The sequence below is a fragment of the Camellia sinensis genome, chromosome 1 (assembly GCF_055761805.1).
Source record: "Camellia sinensis isolate YWXY chromosome 1, ASM5576180v1, whole genome shotgun sequence".
Lineage (NCBI taxonomy): Eukaryota > Viridiplantae > Streptophyta > Magnoliopsida > Ericales > Theaceae > Camellia > Camellia sinensis.
The window spans coordinates 9351017-9361238 of record NC_138961.1 but is presented as its reverse complement, the minus strand read 5'-3'; the positions used below and the strand labels follow the sequence as shown (position 1 = coordinate 9361238).

The 10222-nt window shown below is 31.8% G+C and overlaps 2 long non-coding RNA genes across 2 annotated transcripts; both read right to left on the bottom strand.

Annotated features, from left to right (window-relative positions):
- Positions 1 to 633: 633 nt before the first annotated feature.
- LOC145791456 (uncharacterized) lies at positions 634 to 1444 on the bottom strand. Its single transcript, XR_014331152.1, has 3 exons — positions 1308 to 1444; positions 1037 to 1094; positions 634 to 842 (listed from the first exon to the last, which is right to left on the bottom strand). It is a non-coding gene; the product is annotated as an uncharacterized LOC145791456 (long non-coding RNA).
- A 775-nt stretch (positions 1445 to 2219) lies between these two features.
- Positions 2220 to 6832, bottom strand: LOC114266598 (uncharacterized). Its single transcript, XR_014331150.1, has 5 exons — positions 6675 to 6832; positions 6377 to 6536; positions 4292 to 5409; positions 3913 to 4000; positions 2220 to 2469 (listed from the first exon to the last, which is right to left on the bottom strand). It is a non-coding gene; the product is annotated as an uncharacterized LOC114266598 (long non-coding RNA).
- Between the last annotated feature and the right edge of the window lie 3390 nt (positions 6833 to 10222).

Sequence of the window (10222 nt, the reverse complement as noted above, 5' to 3'; positions counted from 1 at the left end):
ATATTGTTTCAAAAAATGATGGAAAAACTAAAGTGAAAATATACTGGTGCGTAGGACTACAGTGAAGGGACTGAAGTGGGGGTAAAAGTATAGGAGTGCTAAGTTGGTTTCGAAATGACACTGCTGGAAAAATGACTTTTAACGACGTTTTCAAAACGCCGCTATATGTCTGAAAAACGCCGCTAATTCCTTTAGTGACGCTTATCACCAAACGCCGAGGACGCGGCCGTCGCTGTAAGTTTATGACGCTTTAAAAACGTCGTAAAATTAGTATAGGCGGCGTTTATAAAACGAACGCCGCTAAATGTACAGTCAACGGTAACATGACGTCACATGGGCCTTCAGCGACGCTTCAAAAACGTTGTAATAGTTTTTTAGCTATTTTAAAAATATAACTATAGTGGCGTTTTCAAAAACGCCGCAATAGATTTTTTTTTTTTTTTTAAACTACTACTTTTGTAAAATTTAACTTTAAAAATATACCTGTAAAATAGCAATAATGAATAAAACTTTGTATAGACATATATTTCTGTGAGATTACTATTCCCTCACATCTATAATAGTACCCAATACAACATCCTTAAAGAAAAAAATCCAATAAGTTCAATCCCAACATCATTCTACCTGTGTATGTTTTATCTTGGCCAAATGCATTTAAATTGTTTATTGATAGAACATTTCTAGAACACATCAGAGGATTTACAAAGAACCCACAAATCGCTGTTGTATTTTATACAAGTGCATGAATCAATCACAAAAAGAAAAATAAAATAAAATCTGTGATTTCTCAAATCAATGTCTTCAATTTGGAATGTTCACCATCTCAGCTTGGCTGGGAAATACTACAAAAAAGTTCACTAATAAGAATGCAAAAAATCAAGATAAAAAAAGAAAAAAATAAGACAAAAAGTTCAGGAAGAAATTCGAGTACCTTTTTTTGAATAACACAAAAACTGAATTTAATAGCATCTAACCCATTACCTGAATTGACTGCAGAATGAACATCTAAACACTCAGAATTAATCAAATACCATACCTTCAGTAGGCATGTTGTCCTTTTCAATTGATGGAAGTGCCTGTAAAGTCAACATAAGCTACAAAATCACAGATTAAACTGTTTTTCAGTAACTAAACAGACAGAATCACAGATTTGAAGCTCAAATAACAAACAATCAACAATCAAATTAAACTTCATAAACACAATCATATACATACATACACACACACACACACACACACACATCTATATATATATATATATATGCAATTTGTATAGATCAAAAAGAAAGTAGAGAAACGAAACATACCTTGAAGATCGGCGATCTCGCAGTGACAGTGAGGAACAGAACAGAGCTCAAGAGGAGAATCAAACAACAGAACAACAATTTCTGAAGGCACATGCACAAATACCCAATAAATATCTTATATTTGATTCAAAACTGTGGGCCTTTCATTTGGGATTCAAATTCCCAATAAATAACCCACATACTCTGCATTCTTTCCCATAATAGAATCAACTATAAAGTAGGTAAGATTCAAATTTTGTTTACTCAGATTCAGAATATGGTATCCACAAACCTAATATATGTATGTAAAGACAAACAGATACAAATATATGTCAACATTTATATATATTATAGATGCAACACGGATAAACTACAAAAGGGAAAATTAGATAAACTACAAATTTGTCTATCACTACAACTAGATTTTCATTAAAAAGAAGAAATATAGGAGAAAGTGAAAAACATTCCAAAGCACTTACAGCAAATCTCAGAAGAAGACATGATTTTCCAACTCCAGAATCTCCAATCAGCTAAAGCTTGAACAAGCAGTCATTGCAAATGACAAAAGGAATAATAACCTTTTCATTTTAAACTCAGCTGAAAAATTACAAAATACTTAATGAGGAAATACACCTTCAACATTTAATTGAATAACATTTAATTGAATAATATAGGCCTATGGTAAATATAAAAAAAAAAAAGTAATCATTTTCCACAAAACAGATATTTCCTGTAGTGAATAAATGCTCATTCATTAATGCAAAAGCAAATATACCAACATAAGAAAATATACTAAGCTCCAAAAGCAACCATAAGTTACTTATTTAGCAGTAGTACCAACATAAATGTGCAATGTCAATGAGGTAGTGCAATGGAAAAGTTGATGGTCAAATGCACCTGCATATATCACATATCATTTTCACTCTCCTCCAGCTGAGTCTCTTTTTCAGCCCACTCACATGGATTAAATGATACAATGATCCCATTTCCACGTATTCAGTCACCATGGACAGCCGAGGAGGCTTTGTGTAGGCACCAAGGGATAAAATAACTGCAAAAAAAATGTATTATTAGTTCCATGTTTTAAATATAAATGTCCAAAGTTGGACCTGTCGAGCTTCAAGATTTGAGACTGCCATCGCTCCAACGTATGGAAGACTTTCAATCACAGCATCAGCCAAATCTGAAATGAAAGTGGCACTGCTCTAATTCCAGAATTCAACAAACCATAATTTAAATAAATTATATGTATTCTCTACCTAAACTAAACAATACTCGAAACATAATTAAAGAGGAAAAACGCCGCAAAAAGGGAAACAAATAAAGGAAGCAACAAAATTATACCAAGGGTAAATAGAGTAAAAAGGGGATCAAAGGTTGAACAGAGGAATTTGAATTCATACCATGTCCTTTGCCCACCATATTCTGAGCAACATATTTTGAGATCTTAATGGCTTCCAGCTAATAAGAAAATGAAAAAATTGATTTCCAAGATCAGTATTGTGCAACATAAGTTCCAAAGCATCCCCTACTAATGCAAATTTCAAAATAAAAGGGGAAACATGAAGTTCTAGTTCACCTGCTTAGTTAAAAAATTACTTAGTGAACCCATCTTCGGTGGAGATCTTCCTTGTTACCCCATCTTCGGTCGAGATCGTGAACCCATTGTGATCCACATGTTCGAGATTTTCCACAGAGACTGAACCGCAGAGTGTAAAATGATGGAGACGTGCTCTTTCTCCTTGAAACAAAGGGAGTGGCCATGTGAACAATAATGAGAGCAGCTGACCTTGACATGGCAATCTAACACAGAGTTGGGCCATCAAATTATAAAATAGTCCAAACATAGTAAAGTAGTCTGAACAAAATATGAGGGAAAAATGGGAATAAAAAAAGATAGCTATAAATTACTGTAGCAATATGTAACTCCCTCTCATATTATAGTAGTAAACATATAAATCTATGCATGTGGTATATGTGATTAACAATTTTATTGTTTTCTTGTCAACCTTAATTACAACTAATGCTATCTATGACAAATGTTTTTCAAAAGTTTAAGGTTGTACTACTATTAGAGATGAAGAAAGTTGTCAATTCTCTCACATGAGGTGGGTCTCACCATATATATGAGAGTTGTTTCCAATTTTGTGATTAGATTATGAACATGTAAAAGAATTGATACTAACAGCATCAGTTTAAACTTCCTAATTAACTTAACACATTCCTAAAATAAAGCTATTTAATGAAAAAGGATTGCCATCAAATGCATAAAATGATTTTCAAATAAACTACTAATTTAGAAGACAAAAGGGAGACGGAAAAGGAATACAAACTTTTTTTTGCACAAGGTAGGTTGTTAGCAAATGAGTAGGAATACAACCTACAGCAGATAATCAAGCCACCAAAAAAAAAGGGCATCATTGAGCCCTGATTTCAACTTCACTACAATGTCTCCATCACAATCATTGAAAACTTGCTAGTTTAGTGCTTCGTTTTGTTGCCCCAATTATTTTCAGTTCCAGACTTCACTTTATCAAAATTGATAGTTTAGACTTCCATAATCTAATTCAATTCTACAAACAAAATGAGAAAGATATAATACATATAAAAAGAGTCCTTGCAATACCTGCAGCCATGTTAGGCTAACCTGCACCGCAAGACTGGAGGTGGACAGTACTTTCCACAATGCCATTGTACCAAGTCACAGCTACACTCTAATTAAGAACCAAGAAACAATGAGAATGGAGAAAGAGGAAATTTGCATTGTAGTATTTGAATGAGGCAAGAATTTAATCCAATAAGAGACATCATGGAAGAAAACCACTGTAAATATATGTAATAGTAAAATTACTCCAAACAGAACATCATCTTTGCCCGATTCACACTTCACCACACAGTACTCAAACAATGCTACATAAAGAGCTTAACAAACTTCATTGAAACTACTTCATCCCAAAAGGAGGCTAATTATTTATGTATGTAAAAATGTCACAGCAGAAACATACCGTAAAAGTGTGTGGTAATCACACAGTGTTTCCCTGGCAGATGGCCCTCGAGCAAAAGCAATTCACGGTTTGATCATCTTTTGGATCACGAGCTTCTTTGGGAACTGCTAGCAAGCTTTGGCTCTTTCTAATTCTCTTTAGTGAATCCCGAATCTTGAGTGGGTAAGACAACATGGACTTGCAATTTAAGTTTAATGAAGACAATTTATGGTACTCCTTTTGAGGAGGTAAATTCCAATGGCTTTCTATAGGTGGATAGATAGATTTAGCTTTCTCTTTAGCAGAATTAGTATCCTCAAAACTAGAGGACTGCTTGCTCCCCACATAACCTTTTGATATAACTATTTCCTTATTTCTCTCCCTTGAATTATGCATATGTACTTATCAAAGCTATCGAGGACTGAAAAAGAATGAGAATTTCTTCTTTCACATCCAATCCTATTGTACCCAAATCATGTTCTTGCTTAGAAATTATCTATAACCAACATTTCAAAGTCATGTAATGGAAACATGCAAGAGCAAAATCTATAGCAGCAAGAACACAACAACTCCCTTCTAGAACTCTGTTGAATCCGAAGATTACCTGAATATAATAATAGAAGGTAAAGAAAACTGTCAAAAAAATTTCTGATATGACTATTTCCCTAAATCTGTTCTTTAATTTATGCATATGCACATATAAAACGGACAATAACTCCTTCTTCTAAATCCATTCCTTCCATACCCAGATCAAGTTTTTTTATTTATTTTTTTATTAAATGACCTAGATTACAAAAAAAGAATAACACTCTTGTTACATAGTACCTAATGTATGGAACAATATTACACAATAAAAGAGTTATAATTTTATATTAAAAAAATAATATTTAAAAGGGAAAAAACCACTTAATATTAATCATTAATTCCTATTTAAAGGGAAAAAATAATATTTAAAAGGGAAAGAAATTGAAGGTACCTTTCCCACCAGTGAAGAGATTGAACAGTTCAATGGCTTGACGTAGGAACATTTCAACTCCACTGACAATGATGGCTCCAGCAGCCTCAGCTTCTTTTAACAGGGTGGTTTTTCTAGTCATGTAAACGGCATCAAAGACAACTTTGTAATCACCCAAAGTCCCCTAAAAAATGAAATACCAACTGTTAATTACAATGCCCGAGTCAAAAATATGGGGAGGGACCTTGGCCACAGGAATTCGATCTATATTTGGATGCATTTCCAATGGTGAAAATATGAGAAACAATTCTAAAAAATGTCATGCAATTACAAGGTCACGTGTCCTTGTTGAGTGAGCTGCCACAAACTGAATTTTCATAGTTTGAAGACCTCACTTGCAAGGTTAAGTGGTACCAAAAACAGAAAATGTGTTAAAATAATGAAATAAAACAAGGTACAAGGTATTAAAATACAAATTACAATAGCAATCAATATTCAATAGTACTTTGTCTTCTAATTTTTGTAGGAACTGCTTCAGTTAGACCAAAACCCAAACACGTGCAAAGCGAAATGAATAAGAATGTACAACCCATGGTCATGACCAAGTATTTTACATAAAAACCAATGAAATTGCAAGTCCTTTTAAGTGTGATGAATCAGAATCACACAATCATAAAAAATAAAAATAATAAAAAAAAAACATGTAATGCAAACCGCTTTTTTTTTTTTTTTTTAATACTTTGGTCCAATTTCTTTTTTTCCTAAGTAAATTACAAATTTCACCGTCAAATTTTGATCCTTTTAATTATAACAATTAAAATTTTAAATTTTAATATAAATTCAATGTAATCGTTCTATTTCTTTACGTTTTAAAAATTAATTGAAAATTATTAAAACATAACAAGTTAAAGTAAAAATTGAAAAGTGATGAAATACTAGAGTGTTCAAATAGATAAAGAAGTTTCAAACTCACTCACCAATCGTTCTATTTCTATACTGTTTTGACATTTTCTATAAGGAAAATGTAATAAAGTGACAAAGATAATGAGCTTCAATAAAAAACAGAGAGACAGAGGTCCAAATCTCATAGAGCAATGAAGAGAATATGTGAAATTCGATCGGAAAGATTGAGAAAGTAGATTTGATATTACCATAATATCAGATCGGAGAGACAGAGAGAGCAGATCTGAGAATAAGATCTACATCTCTACGTCGTTGAGCTTGCTTCGACTCACTGTTGGTAACGATCCAGATCCAACGCTACTTGCTATTCTGTACGTGATCAGAGACATTAACATGGCACTCAAAACCCTAGAAAAATCGATTTGAAAAGAGAAAATACAAAATAGAAGAAAAGAAATTAGAAATCAACTATAAATCGTTAGTTTAAGCCATGAAAGTCTACAGATCTTGTGTGAATATAGTAAATCCATATCAAAAAACTCTAACCTTGAGCCCTAGATCGACTTAGATAAGAGGGATTCAAACGATATTACAGACAAACGCTCAAATCAATTGTAGAACAAGCATTTCCAGATCATACAACCAAAGAATCAATGGAGATCGAAGATCCAAGGCCTTGATTTCTCTCTCTGCCTATCTCTCTCTCTCTCTCTCTCTCTCTCAAAAGTAATGCTGTGTTCTCTAAAGTCACGCCTCTCTTTTGATCAGAGAAGTCCTGCCTCTTCAATGTTATTTCACCATTTTTTTAATATTGGCGTACAAAACGAGATGCGTAATTAAATTTGTTCAAAATGAGAAAAAACATATGAGATTTCACGACGTTTTTCAAATATGTCAGAAAAAAAAACGTGGTGATATCCTCTTTTTCTTGTAGTGTGACGTTATAGGAAGATACTCAATTGCAATTTGATTCAAAGTTTAAGAGATTGACTGCTTAGACAATTAAAATATTACGAGACATTGTGAGATTTGATATAAGGTATAAGGTGCCAAATGAAATTTACCCTTTCTAAAATAATATTTTTATAAGTTTCAAATTAAATTTTATAATTTAAGATTATTTGAAGAGGTTTTTTTTCCTCTTCAAATTTGTCATCTTAGTAATTTTTTTGAATCTTATGTAATTACAAAATAATGTGCCAGTAATTACTGTAATTGGGGCACCAATTATGGTGTGCTTAGCAAACAATAGTGTTGTTAGTCTTTTGAGACTAATCAGTTGTTTGAATAGTAAAAATCCAAATGAATCATTTCTAAAGTTGTTTTTGTTTTCCTTGTATTTTTCCGTTCATTCCATATGCTTGCTTGTATAATTTGATATTAGAACCCTGGTTCGAGACCTAATAATGCCACAAGATAGATTTGAATCAAAAAAAAAAAGGCACAAGATAGAGGTGCATTCAAGGTATAAGGAGCTAGACATGCTGTTGTGAAAGAGGTGTTCGAGTGCAATGGCATTGTGTGGAGCTAAACATGCTGTTGTGAAAGAGGGGTTTCAGGGCAATGGCATTGTGTGAGACGGCGAGATTTTTTTTTTTTTTTTAATATTCCCAAAAAAAAAAAAAAAACTATTTAGAGAATTGACCCACTTTTCAAATTATTTGGAAAACTAACTTGCTTTTGAAATCGCATTTTCAAAATGCGATTTTGAAAATAAAATAGTATTTTCAACATGCAATTTCACTTTGAAATCGTATGTTGAACATGTAATTTTACCATGTCATCTTAAATTACATTTCCAACCTGCGATTTCAAGGTGAAATTGCATGAAAATGCAATTTCAATTTCAAAATCGTATTTTGAAAATATAATTTTAAAAAACAGGTTACTTTTTCAAATAGTTTGAAAAGTAAGTCAATTTTCTAAATATTTTTTTTTTAGAATATTAAAAAAAAACTCGTGAGACGACAGGATAACCAACATGATTGGACATGATGAATGATGATTGATTATTAGGGAGTGCGAATATGTGTTACTTTGGGAGTATTCTATAATTTTCCGGATAACCATTAGACTAAAAGATTGTGGAAAGTTTTTAAAAAAATCTCTAACAATAAAAAAAGTCGAGAAAAAAATGTAATTTTTAGCAATAGCCAAATAAAAATAAGTTTTGTAAAAATGAAGTTATTTCTCTCAATTATCAACTAAATAAACTAAAAACACACTAACTCTTTTTTTTTTTTACCAATAATTCTACACATATTAAAAATCTTACTAAAAATACAAGAAGCCGAATGTGATTGGTTGTCAAAAAAACAATCATATTTAAACATCCAAAGATGTTTTGACATTTATATTTTTAAGCAAGAGTATTAGTAAGAGTTTAAATAAATGTAGCACTGCTATTTTTTTACATACAATAACCAAAAAAACAATTAAAAAGACCAGAGTAAAAAAAACCTAAATATGAATTACAATAAATTACCAAAACTTATTTTAAAAAAAGAAGAAGAAAAAGAAGAAGAAGAAGATGAAGAACCGGCTCAATTGATAAAGTCCATGTTTTTGTTCTGTCTGGTGGTTCATAAAAGAAATTCAAAAACAAATTTTATTAAAATTTGATTTTTGCTAGGCATGTAATTTGGTCGATTCATCAAAATTTTGTTACCATTCAGCTTATTTGGTTTTGGATTCTAAAAAAAAATTTCAAAAAATTCTTTTTTTTTTCGTATTTTTTTGTTTTCAATGATTTTTTTTAATATTTTAAGCAATTTTTTTAATTTTTAGATACACCTAATGTAAATACACTTAAAAAGTATAATATTTGTGAATTTTTTTTTTAAAAAAAATCACTAAATACCAAAAATACAAAAAAAAATTGAAAATTCAATACATTTTTCGTATTTTTGTGTATTTATTAATTTTTTAAAATATTTTTTCACAAATATTTGACTATTTAGATACATCTAAGTAAGATGCATCTTAAAAAAATAAAATAATATATTTAAAATTTTAAAATTATTCAATAAAAATAAAACAATACGAAAAATAGAAAAACTCAATTTTCAAAAAACTAAATTCAGAAAACTGAAATCAAATACATTGATTGTTTTTTGAAATCATATAACTGGTCATACATATCTTCTTACCAAAAAAAAATTATGCTGTCTTTCTTCGATCACTAAACCGATTCAAATCGCTAGTTTGTTCTGATTTTTATTAAATTTGGTTCTAGTTCCAATTTTAAAAATGGTAGATACGCTTGTGCTAAAACATTTGTGGAAGCGGAAAGCCGATTCGACCAATTGGTTTGGCCCAGTTTTTATTAAATTCAATTCTGATTTGAGTTTTGAAAATGCTACAACTGTTCGAATTAGTCATATTTTTATATTTCAAAGATAGAGGGTAGAACTATTTTGTAAGATTCAAACATAGTGGTGATTGTAGAATTGACAAATTTCAACTAGTATATATGTATATGTGGTACTGTTGCAGCATTAGAGGAGAGGAGACACTTCAATTTATTATTCAGCGGTATTGTTGTTGAATGCAAGCGCGTAGACCTGTGCCAACGTGGATTTGCGTATCATCTGTTTTGAGAAAATTAATTTTAAATATAACGCGCCATTTGTCATGGAAAGATTAATTTTAAATACAAAATGGATGTCGACTTGGAGTCCGGATCTTCTGCCATGGTTTCCTGCCATTGTTCTGTTGGGATCTGGGATCCCGCCCAAGACCTTATAGAAATTATTCCATGCAGAAAAAACACACCCACACTCAACGAGACACAATATTTAACGTGGTTCGGCCTCAATGCATACGTTCACGGGAGAGTAGCCGGTTATCACTATAACAATGGAGATATTACAGAAAGATTACAATAGAGGAGGAGCTCACACTCTCCTCACTCACCTACTCACCCGTCTCCCTCGCTCACACCGAGGGAGACGGTCTCTCCGCCTCACATATCTCACTCTGTGGCTTGCTCTGCTTTTCTCTCTCTATTAAACTCTCACCACAACCTCCATTTATACACTAACAGAGGGAGAGCTTGGCTGTCCTGTTGAAAGCTTTGTCCCACCATGTGAAGA